The sequence below is a fragment of the Mytilus californianus genome, unplaced genomic scaffold (genome assembly GCF_021869535.1).
Source record: "Mytilus californianus isolate M0D057914Y unplaced genomic scaffold, xbMytCali1.0.p SCAF_11, whole genome shotgun sequence".
Classification (NCBI taxonomy): domain Eukaryota; kingdom Metazoa; phylum Mollusca; class Bivalvia; order Mytilida; family Mytilidae; genus Mytilus; species Mytilus californianus.
Window position 1 is genome coordinate 74674874 of NW_026262593.1, and position 19064 is coordinate 74693937.

General features: G+C 33.3%; 1 long non-coding RNA gene across 1 annotated transcript; it reads left to right on the top strand.

Annotated features, from left to right (window-relative positions):
* Positions 1-1863: 1863 nt before the first annotated feature.
* Positions 1864-4185, top strand: LOC127720690 (uncharacterized). Its single transcript, XR_007990930.1, has 2 exons — positions 1864-2913; positions 3823-4185. It is a non-coding gene; the product is annotated as an uncharacterized LOC127720690 (long non-coding RNA).
* The last annotated feature ends 14879 nt before the right edge of the window (positions 4186-19064 follow it).

Genomic DNA, 19064 nt, shown 5'->3' on the forward strand with positions numbered 1-19064 from the left:
TCAATCAATCATTGCAACGATATTTCCTTGCTAGCACTTTCAAGCGATATATTGATTTAACTTATGAGTTCCACTCGGAAAACCTATCCGTCTCGTGTCTGATTTTGAAAACCTCTTTATTGATTTCTATGTTGGATTTTAATGATTTAATTTTTTCCATCAGAACCTCCTGCTTCGAGTTCACGAAGATGAGGCGGTCCAAGAATCCAAATACTGCTGTGAAAGGTTTGAGCGCAAACTGTCCTTGTAGCCGAGTCTGCTGGATTTAAGTTGGTCCGGACGTGTGACCATTGATTTTTGTTGCGTAGATTTATGAGTTCTCTCAACACGATTCTTGACGTACTTGTAGAAACGCTTGCCTTGGTTGTGTATATAGCCTAACACCACTTGACTATCGGTATAATAATGAGTTTGATCAAATTGGAGGTCTAGTTCCTCGAGAAAAATTTAAGAAACTTGAACCGCAAGTACGGCGGCACACAACTCGAGACTTGGGATTGTATGGCCGTGTGTCGGGGCCATCTTGGCTTTACCAAGAGCGAACCCTACGTGATAGTTATTGTCCATGTCTTTAGTCCCTAAACAAGCCACTGATGCAATCGGCTGTTCGGAGGCGTCAGAAAATATGTGGAGCTCCTTCCTCGCAGCATTACGTAAAGAAGCAGGCGAAAACAATGCGGAATGTGCAAGCGCTCTAGCAAGATGAGTGATTGTTTCCAGTCGGACCACTTTACAAACAGATGTCAAGGAAGTGGGTCATCCCAGTCATATGAGCCGTTGGCGATTTCTCGAAGTAATAAATTCCCTGTAACGAAAACGGGGACTACGAATCCTATAGGATCGAATATCCCATTCACAGTGGATAATAATCCTCGTCTACTGAATGGTTTCTCTTCAAGGGTAACTTTGTATTTGAAGGAGTCTTTCTCTAACTCCAAATTTAGACTTAGACCTTGTTGAGTAGGAAATTCGTCGACACAAAAGTCAATGTCTTTGAAGTTTTTTGAACGGTCTCGATGTTCAAAGGCATCCATTACTTCCTTGCTGTTGGATGTAGTTTTGTGATTACCTCCTGTTTGAAGAGATTCTCGAGTTCGCTGAAGCAAATCGATAACCTCTCTTGACGTTGCCAGAGAAACTAACCCATCGTCAACATAGAAATTTCTATTCACGAATACCCCAACATCTGATACATATGTAAATTTTGTTTACTTAAGAAGTATGAAGCGACTGCCGATAATGGACAGTTTCCAAATACATGGACTTTCATTTGGTACTCAACCAAATTCTTCCCGAAGTCATTATTTTCGTACCAGAAGAAACGAAGGAATTTCATATGTTCCTGATTGACGACGAAATAATGAATATAATAATAAACAAAAATCGTTAAAGGCAAATTGCCTGGGGGTAGTATGCCTTTTGCGATTAAGGTTATCACTGTTATACCCAAATTTTTGACAGTTTAGCTTATTACGTCTGTTTGTTTTGTTGACATATTGATGTCAAAATATTGGAATTTTATGCACGGTCATACAAATGAAAAGTTTAGCTAGCTGTAAAACTTAGGTATAACCCATAATGTTCTCCATAAGAAAATGGCTGTATAAAGTCAGCAATATGACATATGTTTTCCATTAGTTTGATGTGTTTGAGCTTTTTATTTTGTCATTTGAAAAGAGACATTCGTTTTTTAATTATCCTTGGAGTTCGGTTGTGTTATTTTACTTTTTGGGCAAATGTGCAGCAGATAAATAGTTATATCCTGAATATTTCTGCACTTAAAGATTTTTTTTTCTGTCTATTACGATTTAAAGATATGACAATTGCTAAGTTTTATACTATTATGCATGATCCATGAACGGATGAGCAGACATATTTCTAAATTGGTCACTCTAAGGATGGTTGTGAATTAGTTTTATTCCAAATGGGAAAGCAGTGATTTTTCTACATAAAATATTTAACGGACAACAACTCTCTGTGTTGTTATTCATATCACAAGGTTCAAGAACGATATCCTAATCTTTAACGAACTACATACACACCATTACTATTTTGTAATATTATTTCAAAATATAAAATTATTTGTAAATTTTTAGATACAAATTTTACTTCAAATAAATTGTACGTTGTTTTGTTTTTCATGCTTCAATTTTTTTATAATTCGGATTTTTTTTCACACTCTTTGCCATGAGCAAACTACACATAGGTTATTCACAGGGATATCAGTTCTTTTTTTTCTATTTTGCAGAAGTATTTAACGCTCAGGCACATATACCAGGAAAGTTATCTCTCCAGTTTGATGTTGAACTAAAAAACAAATTCCAAATAAAAAAGTTAGAGGATAGCTTACTTCTGCTTGACTGTGCAACTGTCAATAACAAGTTTATTTTCACCGACAATTGTGACAAAAGATTAGTTGTACACAATAGCGACGGAACTTACTACCGAGATATCAAACTGTCAGATAAACCCTTGTGCATATCAGCAATAAATGACAGTTATGTAGTTCTCACATTCAAAACACCGTACATGCAGATTATAAATATAAACACAGGACAAGTACAGAATGTTATTAAAACAAACGGTCAAAAGTGCCTTTGGTATCCTATCGAAATGAACTATTGTATGCGAATATCGACAAGAAAAAGATTGATGTATTGAATCTGAAAGGGGAAATAATAAATTCATTTAATTCTCCATCATCTGTATGGTACATTGCAACTGCTAAAAGTAGATTGGTCATGATTGATCCCACACAAGATGCGTTGTACTGCTGCGACCTGCAAGGATCAGTCCTATGGAAGTTTACTGATCAGAAGATAAAGCGTCCATACAACGTTACAACAGATGGGAATGGAAATACATATGTAGTTTGCACCTTATCTCACAATGTTGTAGTGGTTTCATCTGATGGTAAATACCATAAGGAAATCGAAATTCAGAAAGATGATCTGCGGGACCCAACTGGAATTCATTACGACAAATTAGGGAACAGTCTATTGGTGTTCAATAGAACAAGTGGCAAAGTATTGCTCTATAAAATAAACCATTCGAAATGAGGTCATGAAAGCTCATTTTATAAAACAGGACTGTCTTTTATCGTTTTTTTTTTACTCATTTAGTTTCCAACACAATTAACATTCACCTAACTGAACCAGCAGCTTTTGTAACATTTTGTTTTTGTTTATGAGATAAAACTTTAAAAGAAAATACATGTTCAACAAGGTGGAGCCAATGCTCTTTTCTAGAAAGTATTATCGTAAAATTTATGAAATTCGTTTACACTACTACAATGTATTTTGCCATTGAATACTTGATTCAAATCGTCTCTACACTCGTAATCGTTTCAAATCATAGGTGTCTTGATAAACTTTTTATCAGTCATTTAAATGGATATAAATTTAAGGGGTGGGGGTTTCGTACTTTCATTCTTGTGTTTTTTTAATGTTGTTTCTGGAATAGCGAGAGAAGAAACTTTCATATCACATCCGCGTTTTAATATTCGGTTAGAGATAAAATATATCAAAATTACCTATGGATGTGCTTTTTTATTAGTTTATGTGGTTTCAGAAAGATTCTAAATATTGATATACAATTTTTAATATCTTTTCAACGAGGTTTACTACGTTTTAATGCATTACTATGTACACCTCCCCAATTCTGGTTACATCTTTTTGGTCAAATTGCTCCGAACGTTGCAGCATATATACGCAACATTGATTTTCAAATGTTTATATTTGAGCATTTAGTTATAAGTTAATCCAGATAAGCACTTCAGACACAATTTCTAAAGTGTTTATTTCATACACTTCATCGTTTCAGATGTATTCCAGATATGTTCCACTGCATAAACAACTCAGTATTGATATACACGGTATGGGTACCTCTGAAGGCGTCTTTAATGTAACTCGTTTTGCTGACCAACTGACATGAACCTAACACCTCCTGTTAGTAATATTTTGATGAAAATTATAGCGTTCCTACTTCGTTTCCAACAAATAACAGTAATGTTCCATTTGAAATTTTTTTTTTTTTTTTGGATTGTATATAGTCAATGCACATTTTAACATGGATTTTTTTTAAATATCAACCATGCCAGATAAAGGGTGTGGCACGCATAGTTTCAGAAAAGCTTTAAACTTTGTCAGTTATCACACTTTTATGAATAAATGAAAAAATAATATTGATATTGTTGCTATGGACCATGGTTGCCATGGTAACAGGCTATTCTATGTTTACCTTCAAAATTGCTCCTTTTCAACTATGAAATAGGTCTTTTTCAGGCATTAATATCCACTTAAATAGCAATATATGAGTTAAAATACCTATTATTTATATGAATATCATTACAAATTGATAAAATGACTAAATCTAAAAATATAAAATATGTTATGTTACCCTCACTTGGTCCTTGGATACATGGAAGAGTTCAACAGGTATATGTAATACCCAATTTAGACAGTTTTTGAGGATGTATAGCAAACTTACACATCCATGTTGGAATAAGACATTATACTTTCCATTGAGGCAACATATCATAGTTTCGATATATGGAATAAAATTCTTGGAGATCTTGTTTCCAAGGGTGGTAACCATGGAAACAAAAAAGTTAAAATTTTACATTTTTTCCAGTTTTTTCATTAAAAAATGTAATTAAAAGTTAACCAGTAACTTCTCTAATCTTACATAACTTGAATTTATCATTTACAAGAGAAATACAACTTAACAAATAATATGTCTGCTGCTATGGAAACGGGGATTTCAAAATTGCAATTTTTTGCCAAAAAATATAAAACATTGTAAAATCTGCAAATTTAGAAGAAGAAAAAAAGAAGATTAAAACAAGTTAGGAATTTAAATGGCATTATACAGACTAACATTTATGTTCAACCTAAATCTGGTATAGAAGATGGTTACCATGGAAACATATGGATTATATTTGAAGATCTGCAATAAGGTCTAACATGTCAATTTTTTTGGACGCAAGTCAAAATCAACACTATTTTCTTGTAGCAACAAATTTGAAGTGTAAACAAATGCTAAACAATATCTCATGTAAACATTTGCACTGGTTTCAATGTTGTCATGATGTTTTCTATAGCCTTGGTATGCTAAAGTAGACAATGCTATTTCACAGATTTTAGTTAAAGCAACATTTTTGTCTTAATAAAAAAAAAAAAAAAAATGATTTGATGAGTATTTCATCAAAATGGATTTAAGAGATAAACAAAAGTCATCTTACGAATATAAGAGATTACATGTCCAACTGGCAGGTGTTATCTGACCTTGACCTCATTTTCATGGTTCAGTGATTTAGGTTAAGTTTTTGTGTTTTGGTCTGTTCCTTATACAGTATGCAATAGGTCTACTATATTTAGTGTATGGGATGATTATAAGGTGTACATGTCTAGCTGGCAGGTGTCATCTGACCTTGACCTAATTTTCATGGTTCAGTGGTCAAAATTAAGTTTTTGAGTTTTGGTCTTTTCTTCTATGACTATATGTAATAGGTCAACTATATTTGGTGTATGAAAATATTGTATGATGTACATGTCAGTCTCGCAGGATTTATTTGACATTGACCTCATTTTCACAGTTCATTGCTCAGTGTTAAGTTTTTGTGTTTTGGTCTTTTTCTTAAACTATAAGCAATAGGTATACTATATTTGTTGTTTGGAAGAATTGTAAGCTGTACATGTCTGCCTGGCATGGTTCATCTGACCTTGACCTTGACCTTATTTTCATGGTTCATTGGTCAATGTTTAGTTTTCTTGTTTAAGTCTGTTTCTTAGAAACTATAAGCAATAGGTCAACTCTATTTAGTGTATTGAATGATTGTAAGGTGTACATGTATTTCTTGTTTGGTTTATATGGCCTTGACATCATTTTCCTGGATTATGTGAAGTTAGTTTGATAGTTTTAGTAAAGCTTTATATTTAGGACTATCAACATAATATCAATGATTAGTAAAGAAGGCGAGACATTTCATCGTGTGCACTCTTGTTACTGGTTATACCATAAATAGTGCCTGTCTGCAAGTTTCCCTGAAAACAATTTGATTTTGGTCAATTTTCCTCTTCATTTTTTAACTAGATAATTTATGATGATGGTTTTTCTTTTATAAACGCCTTTCATGTCAATATATGTGTGTTTTCTTTGCAAATTTTGAAGACTAATTGGATTTTTTCTACTTTTGGACTGTAGAATCTCTATAAATGATCATTTTATTTCAAAGGTATTTTAGTTCACATTTTATAGATGCTTTACAATATAATTTTTGCTAAAATAACCTCCTCCTTTAAACAAAAGAATTCAAACTAAAGAACTTTTTAACTGTTTGATTCCAAAAGTACTTTATATTTTCTTTTCTGTCTTCTTCCTCTGCTGCTACATAATCTTCAGTTTTTTTTTCTTTCTGACAAAGGCGGGAGAAAAATGAATCAATTTGTTGTCCTGATACAAAATCCTCCTTTTTGTACATGTTGTATAAAGAGGATTTTCGTATCTCATCAGCAGCCACTAAAGTATCTACCTTGTTACCAGTCACATTCGCAATGTTAGATTTTTCAGTTATATATAATATATTGCCTGAGTTGTTGACTTAATGTGACTCTGGATTTAGTGACTTTGATGCCCTATCCCATTTGAAGAACTTTATCTGCATTAAGTGCCAATGAATTATTTGTTGATTCTAAAGATATGGATTTTTGAGACTGATTTGAAATTATCTTATCTGCATACAATCTTTTTGCTTTTTCTGATATTTTCATTTTTACACCATTTAACAAGCAATTGACTATGAGGACATGCTCATCACTGCTGCTGATGTTGAGAATTCTCTTGTGCAGCTGTCTTTGTGACATTTGAAAACAGTAATTCTTGCTTCCTTGGTACATGTAGTAGTACAGTTTTCTTCATTTCCATTCTCTGAAATGAAAAAAATAATAACATTAAAGCTGTCAAATAAGAGCTAACCATTTTGTGTACCTTGAAAAAAAATCAATTTGATTAGGCATCTTGTAACACTTTCAACTAAAATTATATTTAAGTTGAACAATGAATGACATAATATGTTATTAAGAAATAGTTACTTTAAATATTTAGAATAAAGCATGGCCTACAAATTAAAGCAGCAAGAAATCCAACACCCAGGGATGGGCTAGAGTTGGACATAAAGACAGATTTATTCTAGTTCAGAATATATGTCTTAATAAGAATCAGTTTATATCGACTAAACTACTCCGAGTTACATTGTTCCATTTTTTTAAAGCCAAAAAAAAAAAAATACAAATTGCCAAAAAAAAACTGAGAAATCTGTTCAAGGCTCCCAGCTTAAAGGAATTACAAATAGAAGAATCTGAAGTTTGACTCAAACAAGCTTGTTCACTTTTACATGTTTCCTGACTACATGTATCTTCTAGGATTTACCATGGAACACTTTTAACTGGAATTGTCTGAAATAAAATCAAAATATAAGGAGAAAATAACAATAAAAGTATAATTCTTTACTACATATATTTGTTTTAAAGTGTGGAATAACAATGAATAATTGTATTAAGATTCATGTCTTTAAATTAAAGTGATATAATATTTTTTTTAAATAAATCATTGTTTTTATTGTATTTCGGTAAATGGTTTTAAATGCTTGTATTTGGGACTTATACATGTAAAAGAAATAAATTGGGAATGTGTCAATGGGACATAGACGATGCCCCCGCTTGCATATCATATCAAATTATAAATGAACATAACTGAAGAACATTGTGTTTAAGTTTCATAACGTTTGGTTGAGGCAAACTTAAGTTAGAGAAGGGAAACAAAAAATTCAGCAATTTTTCCATTTTTAAAGGGGCATAACTCTAGAACGGTTAAAGTGTCGATACTACAATTCAAACTTTATCTGTGTTTTGTGGTAAAAAGCATTGTGTATAAGTTTCATAACATTTGGTTGAATCAAACTAAAGTTAGAGAACGGAAACAAAAAAAAAAACAGTATTTTTTCCATTTAGAAAAGGACATAACTCTAGAACAATGAAAGTGACACAACCAAAATTCGAATTTGATCTGTGTTTTGAGGTAATAAGCGTTGTGTATAAGTTTCATAACATTTGGTTGAGACAAACTAAAGTTAGAGAACGGAAACTAAAAATTTAGCAATTTTTTTATTTATAAAGGGGCATAACTCTAAATCGATTTAAGTGACCCCAACAAAATTCAAACTCAATCTCTGTTTTGTGGTAATAAGCATTGTGTATAAGTCTCATAAAATTTGGTTGAGGCAAACTAAAGTTATAGAACGGAAACCAACTTTGGGACGTACGTACAGACGGACAAGGGTTACACTTAATGCTACGGCGGGGGCATAACAATTTAAGACATTTGAGTACATGTACTATTGAATGAAACTTTTATTTTGGGTTTTATTCAGATAATAGACATTTAAAGACTGTTTAGTACTATTCTTTAAAATCTTAAAGTGCTTTCATGTTTAGGATAATTGTCCCCATGTTCAAGGTATTTGTTTTCAGTTTTATGTTTATTCCAAAATTTCTGGTTAAGGATATGTATTGTCATGTTTTATATATTGGATGTTTATTCCCATTGTTCCTGTTAAGGATTTTTGTTTTTCAATTTCAATTGAATTTCCTATGTTCCATGTAACAAATATGTATTCCTATTTTTCATGTTAAGTATATTTATTCCCATGTTTCATGTTAAGTATATTTATTCCCATGTTTCATATTAACGATGTTTATTCATTTTATTCTTACTTGGGATGTATAATCCTATGTTTTATGTTACAAATATTTATTCCTCTGTTTCATGTTAAGGACATTTATTCTCATGATTCATGTTAAGGATATCTATTTCCATGTTTTATGTTAAGGATATAAACTCCCATGTTTCATGTTAAGAGTATTTATTGCAATGGTTCATGTTAAGGATATTTATTCCTATGTCTCATATAAAGGATATTTATTCCTATGATCCATGTTCAGGATATTTATTCCCATGTTTCATGTTAAAGATATTTATTCCCAGGTTTCATGTTAGGGATTATTATTCCCATGTTTCATGTTAAGGATATTCATTCCTATGTCTCATTTTAAGGATATTTATTCCTGTGATCCATGTTCAGGATATTTATTCCCATGTTTCATGTTAGGGATATTTATTCCCATGTTTCATGTTAAGGATATGTTTTCCCATGTTTCATGTTAAGATAATTTATTACTATGTCTCATGAACAGGATTTTTATTCCTATGTTTCATGTTAAGGTTATTTATAACCATGCTTCATGTTAATGATATCTATTCCTATGATTTATGTTTAGGTCTTTACAATATTAGGATGTTTATTCACAATTTTCATTAGAAATGACTTAGCTTGTTTGAGTCAGTATTTTTCAGCCTTCTTTATTGACATAAATACTAGTTTCAGATCTTAGAGAGGGCAGATTTAAATATTCCAGTGAAAAAGTGTGAAAAATTTGGGATAACTCCTTGTTAAGTCTCCCAAACGAAGTTTTGGAAGACTAATTGGTTTTGCTCAGTTCTTATTATTATTATTATTCTTCTTCTTCTTCTTCTTCTTCTTCCGCCACTTTTAAATTTGAACTTGTCCGCATCCGTTCTCCAAAACCGCTTGTCAGATTAACTTAGGGTTTCACAATTTGTTAGACTAACATGTCTAGTGGTGCAATCAGGGTTTTGTTTGTGCAATGGGGTTTATAAAGGGATACTTTGAGGGGCAAAAAGAAAGGAGGGTTTTACTATAGAACCCTATGGGATTTTATTTTTTTAAATTTTCAAATGATTATAAATTGAAAACCGTTTGTGATAGACACAATCTTTTTAATTGAAAATGTTCTAAATGATAAAGCACATTAAATGAAATACAGGGTTAGTCCCCAGGGGGGTCACCCCCACCCCCTGCCATTTAAGAAAGTTCTAATATCTTGTAAGTGGTCAAGATCCCCACCCCTAAACCATGCATTTTCTGGTTTGTCATGCTAAGATGGTTTGAATGATATACAGGGTTAGTCCCCAGGAGTCATCCCGACCCCCTGCCATTTGAGAAAGTTCTAATATCTTGTAAGTGGTAGAGATCCCCACCCTAAACCATATATATTCTGGTTTGTCATGATATAGCACATCAAATGAAATACAGGTTTAGTCCCCAGGGGTCACCCCCACCCCCTGCCATTTGAGAAAGTTCTAATATCTTTGTAAGTGGTCAAGATCCCCACCCCTAAACCATATATATTCTGGTTTGTCATGGTAAGATGGTTTGAATGATATACAGGGTTAGTCCCCAGGGGTCATCCTGACCCCCTGCCATTTAAGAAAGTTCTAATATCTTGTAAATGGTAGAGATCCCCACCCCTAAACCATATACATTCTGGTTTGTCATGATAAAGCACATCAAATGAAAATACAGGGTTAGTCCCCAGGGGTCAGCCCCACCCCCTGCCATTTAAGAAAGTTCTAATATCTTGTAAGTGGTCAAGATCTCCACCCCTAAACCATATATATTCTGGTTTGTCATGCGAAGATGGTTTGAATGATATACAGGGTTAGTCCCTAGGGGTCACCCCCACCCCCTTCTATTAAGAAAGTTCTAATATCTTGTAAATGGTCAAGATCCCCACCCCTAAAACATATATATTCTGGTTTGTCATACCAAGATGGTTTGAATGATATACAGGGTTAGTCACCAGGGGTCATCCCGACCCCCTGTCATTTGAGAAAGTTCTAATATCTTGTAAATGGTCGAGATCCCCACCCATAAACCATATATATTCCTGTTAATCATGTCTAGAACATTTGAATGACGTATACAGTCAGTCCCCAGGGGTTCCCCCCACCCCCAATGTTCTAATATGTTGTAAATGGTCGTGATCCCCACCCCTTAACCATATATATTCCTGTTCGTCATGTCTCGAACATTTGAATGACGTTTAGGGTCAGTCCCCAGGGGTTCCCCCCACCCCCAATGTTCTTGTATCTTGTAAATGGTCGAGATCCCCACCCCTAAACCATATATATTCTGGTTTGTAATGCCAAGATGATTTGAATGATATACAGGGTTAGTCCCCAGGCATCACTAATGCATATAACTTTACTGGACGTCAACCCTGGGAATTACGAATTATGGGAGCTTCGTTTGGGAGACTTCGTAACAGCATCCTGTTACAATCATTTCTTGTTTCTTTAATTGGAACTACTACTTTCAAATTGTACAAGATCTACTCCTGAATCTTCATTAACAGTGTTCTGCTATTTACCTTTCTTGCTCTTTTGTTTGGACCTGAATCATCTAATTAAAGCTGTGACTTGATCTATCTGAATAAAGAAAAATGAAAATGCATATTTGGACAGTGAAGATCATAATTAGTCTGTATTTTTAATGAAAATCCTAAAAAAAAAAATTACTGATATGTGCCTAAAATTAGCATGCACAAGGCACATTTATATCAAAACTTTTTCTAACTTTAATAATTTAAAGGACAACATATGCTACTTAGGAGATTAACTGTTGTGGCAGAGATTTCAACAAGTAAAAATAATTTTTATGTCTTCTTTAGAATTTTTTTTCAAAGAAATGAACATATTAATTGTAAAATCATTACCATATATAATTTACATTAATAAGTTGAGATTTTGCACTGCTTTGTTTTGGCAATCTAGTAACACTTTTCTACACTCTCTGCAAATACATGTACCTGGAATTATAAGAGAATCATTAACTTTTTTGCATAAACATTTTTATGGCTATGTGGATTTAATAATTTTTCAAACAGAATATATTTAAAAAGTAGATACTTCATTTAAATTGTCACTAAAATGTATGTGGTTACAACTTGACAAGGTCTGCACAGCATATTAATTCAAATATACAAAAAGGAGGCATAACCTACCTTACATGTAAGTGTGCTTGACAAATTTTCATATTTGCATTCAAAATTAAGTGACTTAAAACCCACTCAAAAAGGTCCTTATAGAAATTTTAGAATTGTAATTGTTAGATTATTTTAACAAAGGTGTATGAATAAAGGCAAAAATGTACTTCCCTTGCAAGGAACTGTATTCAAAGCAAACATACACTTTGAATACAAGAAATTTGATCATGGAAATAGGTTGAAAAAGTCACTGAAAAAACTGAGTTCAGATGTTTGAAAAAGTTGGCCAGCATTTCCCCTGGAAAATATGCTTTTTGCAACCTTATTAGATAATTAGCAAGGCCTTTAAAGTTTGGACAATATAGAACATGCAAAGAAATGGGACAGCTCTATGGAACGCCACAGCTGTCTTATGTGGAACTCTGATATTACTTTATGTTGTTTTATTATTACTTGATGATATTTTGTCTTTACTTAATACGGTTTTGACATTACGTTATGATGTTTTGATATAACTCAATATGGAATAGTCATTACTTAATGATATTTCGATATTACACGATATGGTTTCGTATTGACTTGATATAGTTTTGTCATTACTCAATATGGTTTTGTCATTACTCGATGTGGTTTCACCATTATTTAATGTGGTTGTGTCATTACGCAATGTGGTTTTAACATTACTTGATGTGAATTTGACTTAACGTTATGTAGTTGTTTCATTACATGATGTGGTTTTGTTATTTTGTAATGATGATTTGCCTATTCTTTATATGGTTTTAACATTACGTAATGATGTTTCAAAATTTGACGATTTTACACTACATGATTGTTTCATTATTTGATGTGGTCCTGTCATTCTTTGATGTGGTTATCCCATTACTTGATGAGGTAAAATCACGTGACCAATTCGGAAAAACCTGTTCTATTTTTAGATAGATTTCCATGTTGTATGTGCCTTGGATGAGTGTGGCCATCCATCGAATAAGAGTTCGGGTTACTGTTTGAGTTAAACTTTGAGTTAGTCTTCGATTTCGAATGCAAGTCATTATTAGAATTAAAGTTTTAGTTAGCATTGAGTTTCGAGTTGGACTTCGAGTTTGAGTCACATTTAAAGGTAGAGTTCTAGTTACAACATTAAATTTGAGTCACTTTTTGAAGTAGAGTTTGAGTAAGATTCGAATTTAAGTCTCATTTAGATTAATTAAGATTATGAGTTGAAATTCGAGCTATCTTATATGAGTTCGTAATTGAATTTTCTATCGCGGAACAAGGACTCTTGCTCGGGCTTCCGAAAAGAGGGCTCCGGGGTATGCGTACAAAAGATAAACAATGTTACAGTATACAAAACGCAACATAGAAGTTGAAATAAAGCTAGATATGGTGTGATTGATAATGAGACAACTATCCACCAGAGTTTAAATGCAGTGGATGTAAGAAATCATCTATAGGCAACCGTACAGCCTTCAACACACCGTATAGTCAGCTACAAAAGGCCACCATGCACCATGTGAAAAAAATCAAACGAAAAAACAAACGGTCTTATTTATAAATAAAAAATCTACAAAAAAAAAATGACACACATTTATACAACGACAACAATTGAACTTCCTGCTCCTGACTTGGGACAGGTACATAAAGAAAGTGCACGTGGCGGAGTTTAACATGTATGTGAGCGCTAAATCCTAACCTTACATCGGACTGTTACAGTTGTGTAACAGCACAACACGAGAAAAAATGTAAACTAGACAAAGTGATGCCCCCGCACTCAACTCATTTAACTGCTTATACCCCAAAAATGACAAAAAAAAGTTCAATTATCTCCCAAAAAAGAGCAAAAGATAATAAAAATAAAAACCCTGACCACATGCACACCTTCAATATATGTACAAACAGCCAGCAGAGTGAAAACTTCCTAGCATTCAAACTATAGGAGGAGTTATCTCGAAACGCTCTTCTCATGCAAGTAAATTTCCCAAAAAGTTACCGTGAAAGTTCAACTATCTCCCAAAAGATCAAATATTAATAAACATTAAACCCTGACCACATGCACACCTTCAATATATGTACAAACAGACAGTAAAGAGAAAACTTCCTAGGATTCAAACTGTAGGAGGAGTTATGCGGACTATATACCCATAATGGGACGGACAGACGGACGGACGGACAGGGGTAAAACAATATGCCTCCCAACTTTCAGTCGCGGTGGCATACGAAACAGTTTCATTTGGCTGATTCAATAGATCGGTAAGACTGGGTAATATAAATCCATCGGGGTGATCTCGGATGCTCCAGAAAGGCACCCGTCGTGTTATTCGAGAAAGTACAAACCCAGTGATTTGGTTTTATTTGGTAGTTTACATTCAAGGAAAAGATGACAGTATTATGGTTACGACCACTGGAACATGTCCGTCGTCACATGTGAAACAGATATTCCAAAAAGTTTATTTTTCAATTAGTGCGAGGTAGATCAGGGAATTCAATTGATTACAAATAAAAGATTGATATTCGTATAAGTTCAAATGATCATTTACGCTAAAAAAAAATCTGAGAATTCTTATTTTATAGTATTGATGCTTTGTCGCTTAGTCCGAGCCCCCCTCCCCCGTTTACCTGTAACTTTAGTGTGAGTTGATTTGAAGTGTTTCATTTGTTAACAATAAAGTTCAAGTCTTTTGATTTGTGTCGAGCCTGCGACATCAATGTAGCGGCAGTGAGACACAACAAACCTATATTTCGTCGTCGATAGTGGCGTCGGCGTCTCCATCTCCATTTTTTTTTTATTTCTATTGAGTTTAACCTTTCATTATACATGTTACTAAACATGTATGCCATCATAATTTTGTACTTTTAGAATATCATACTGTATTTGTTTACCTCGACTATTGTATCTGTATTTATATTGTATGTTTCTCTGTAAACTTGTATTTAGTTTTTAGAGAATAAAGTATCTATGTATCTATCTATAGATCGTTAGGTTTCTAGTTTTTTACATTTTTCATTTCGGGACCTTTTATAGCTTACTATAGAGTATGGGTTTTGCTCATTGTTGAAAACCATACAGTTTTGTTTTAGTTAAATAAAACCGAATTAAACTGTTTTGATATGATAAATTTGTAAACCTCCATGAAGTGTTTTCAAACTTGTATAGGGGTTATTCCTCAATTTCATGAAAAAGCATCTACAGAAAAACATTTTTTTTTTTAATTTTTTTTTTACCGATAAATGTATAGATAAATGTACAGCCGATCAACATGACGCTTTTACACTTACATCAGCAATATCAGGCGAGACACATGGTTCCGTGGAATATTTTACAAATTTATTACAAAAATACTGCTTCCGTTTGATAAATTAGAATAAAAACAACAGGACCAAGTGGTTTGGGAATATCCTAATTATGTCCGAAATACTGTAAACTTTTTAATACTTTTTTTCTTATTATTTTCTGCCGTTCCCCCTTTTTCATACCAAATAACTCTGAACAACCACTCGAACTTTAATTTGAACTTTAACTCAATGGATAGCGATACCCATCCAAAGCACATTAAACAAACGATATATTGAAATCTGTTTAAAAAAAGAACATATTTTTTTACAAATTGGTCACGTGGTTTTACCTCATCAAGTAATGGGATAACCACATCAAAGAATGACAGGACCACATCAAATAATGAAACAAACACATCATGTAGTGTAAAATCGTCAAATTTTGAAACATCTTTGCGTAATGTTAAAACCATATAAAGAATAGGGTAAGGCAAATCATCATTACGAAATAACAAAACCACATCATGTAATGAAACAACTACATAACGTTAAGTCACATTCACATCAAGTAATGTTAAAACCACATTGACTAATGACACAACCACATTAAATAATGGTGAAACCACATCGAGTAATGACAAAACCATATTGAGTAATGACAAAACTATATCAAGTCAATACGAAACCATATCGTGTAATATCGAAATATCATTAAGTAATGACTATTCCATATTGAGTTATATCAAAACATCATTACGTAATGTCAAAACCATATTAAGTAAAGACAAAATATCATCAAGTAATAATAAAACAACATAAAGTAATATCAGAGTTCCACATAAGACAGCTGTGGCGTTCCATACAGCTCCCCTTATGCCTAAAGGAACATATTTCTTTGCAAAAAATAGAAACTTATAATTTAGTTAAAAGTATGCTTACCTGTTCCAAGTGGAAGGACGAATCCATGAAGTATATTTATAGTTTCCACATTAGACAGTGACAGTTCTCTGTCAGATCATCTTTTTCAGTTTTTAGCATCAGACTGTTCATGTCACGGGAGTTGATAAAAAACGGAACTTCACTTAGTTTTCTCCTTTTTCTTTTTTCATTGTTTCCAAGTATATTGAACAATGGCTTGAACATATTTGTAAATTACAAGAAGGCGACGGGAGCAGACCACATTCTGTACAAAAAGCAACTTGTTCATCATAGACATAGTTATCATCACATGTTCCCTCAAGTTTGTTATGACTTGTATGTCCTCTGAACATAGTAAAGGCTTATCATTGTTATAAAAATAGACAAGCCATTATGGAACATGTATATAGATATGTTTTAGAATTAGATATAGAGTGTAAAAGTTGTAGCAGACGTCTGTCTCCATTGTTGTGTAGATAAACTAATGACTTTTTCAATTTTAAAATTTTGGTGAGTTCTTAAAAGGGAAATAACTCTTGCAGATTTCAGGCAATTTTTTGCATTTTTATCCAATTTTTATGAAACAAATCTAATTAGCCCCAAAAATGTTTTTGCATAAATGAGAAATATCAATATTTTTGAATAAAAGCTATTATTTAGTTTATTCAGGAATGGATGCGTTTTTGCATAAATTAGGAAGATTGATTGATTGATTGATTGATTGTTGGTTGCTTAACGTCCAGTGGCAAATATTTCATGTATATTCAGGACGAGAACAAATTAACAATAAATACAATAGGTAGGTTCTGTAAGAGGGGCGTCCGGGAAAGGTCGGAGAAATTTACACTGCCACGGGAAATGAGGGTATATTGGATAGGGACAGAAATTTTGCCTTGCAACAGGCCACCTACGGACCCCTCAAAGAGTTGTTGCAAGGGTTCTTAACGTGCAAAGAGCGTGGCAATCTCTTTACACGAGGCATCGGATTTAACGTCCCCATTCTGACCGGACGTGGCTGCAAATTTGTACATCCCGCACAGCCAAACGGACGCCCCACTTTAGCAAGGGTTTTACTGCCGGTCGGAGGAAGACCAATGGTGACCATACTTCTATTCCCCAGTCACCCTTGGGGGGTAAATTAGGAAGAAAGTTGGTTCATAATTGAATTAGAATATGTTAAAATTCATACTACTAACCTAGATTAATAATGTCAATTGAGTTTAATATCAGAAAAAAGTGTAAAACTCATTGATCAAGTATTTAAAACTATTTAATATGATATAAACTGCATCAAACATATTATGCTGTATATAAGTGACTGTAAGCAGAGAATAGCAAAAATCAGCTTTTTTCTACATTTTAAAGCCTGTTGCCATGGTAACCATACATATTTCAGGGTGACATGTACAGACTTTTTTCATAATTTATATCAATGATTGTTGTCAGAAAGTTTCAACAAAATCGGTGACCACCCGTGCCTAACTTTGGTTGATGGTTACAGAGAATGGGTGTTAAGGACAATCTTGTGGCATAATACACCGAGGGGTGTCATGATGGATCAAACGGAAGACGGACAATAGGTAGATCTTTTTTGGGCAATTTTAGATACCCTAGGTGTGTTATACGAAAAGAAAAACATAAAATAATATAAAATTTTCTGCAGATACTGGAATAATTGTATCTTTACTGATCACGTTAAAGTTGGATATTCTTTTCTATGCACTTAGGTTAAACCACGTCAAACGGCTCATTTATTATTAATTTATACATAAACGTTAGAAATCATTCTCCTGTTACAAAACAATGTTGCTGTATTTGCAGGTTAAAAGGAAGCAAATAAGGATGACTGGCGCCACCTAGATTTCACATCCTAGGTAGAAGTAAATTTATTTTCTGCTGCCCTGGTAATTAGAAATCAAAATTGAAATAGTGAGAAATGAGTGATAGCCATTGGTGTAGAAATAGCGAGAAATTTAGAAGGAACTCTCTGTGACGAGCAACATTTTTTGTGCCAAATTTAGCAAGGGGTGTTCTTCATTTATACTATTTCGAAAATTCCGGAACCGTTGAGTACCCTTAAAAATGCAATTTTTCTTTCAAAAAAGCTGCGGCATCATATGTGTTTTGCAGTTTCAATTACACCCAAAGGTGTTGATAATTCAGAATTCGAGATTTTTTTCAATGGATCTTTGATAGTGAAAACGCAGGACCAAAAAAGGCTACCATTGTCGCCTATGTAAATAATTACTTCCTTGTAACCTAAAGCGAAATTACGATTTCTGGCCCATCACTGTATTTTTCGAGATATTTTAGAAATTGGATAGGTAAATTAATAAGGTACTAAGTGATAACCTGTATCAGAGGAAAATTACTGATCGCCATGAAACTATAGTCTGTATCAATTTTGTACTGTTTTTTTATTCTCCTGCCTCAGGAGTAGGGTTCATTGACCTACTGTAAGAACGAGAATTCTGTCAAGGACTCTGTCTTTAATCATTTCTCCTCATCCTCGATAACACTGCATGTATTTATGCATATATAAAAAGGGGGGCTTATTTTTGATGACGTCAGCGAAATTTTTGCATTTTCAATGGCCAAAATGTGCCAAAATGCCCCTAAAATATTAAAATTAGGTAAAAAATTAAAGGCTATACATGTTTTTCCTTTGTATCGTCGAATTGAATATTCTGCACACGGTTCATATAAAACACATAACAGCAATGATATATTCTTAGTGTCCGCATTTTCATAGTCTATTTTATAAAATAGTTTGACTCTTATGCAACACTGTTCATATATTCGTGATAAAGACATATAAGTTGGACACAGTAATCAAATCATCAGCCCCAAGTCTTTAATAGGCCGAAATCGAACTTCATTAATCAAACAACTCGTTTTAAACATAGTCAAACAGTAAAAATAAGCTGGTCAATGGCCCCAAGTCTGTAAAAAGTAAAGTTTTCTGCAAAGGGG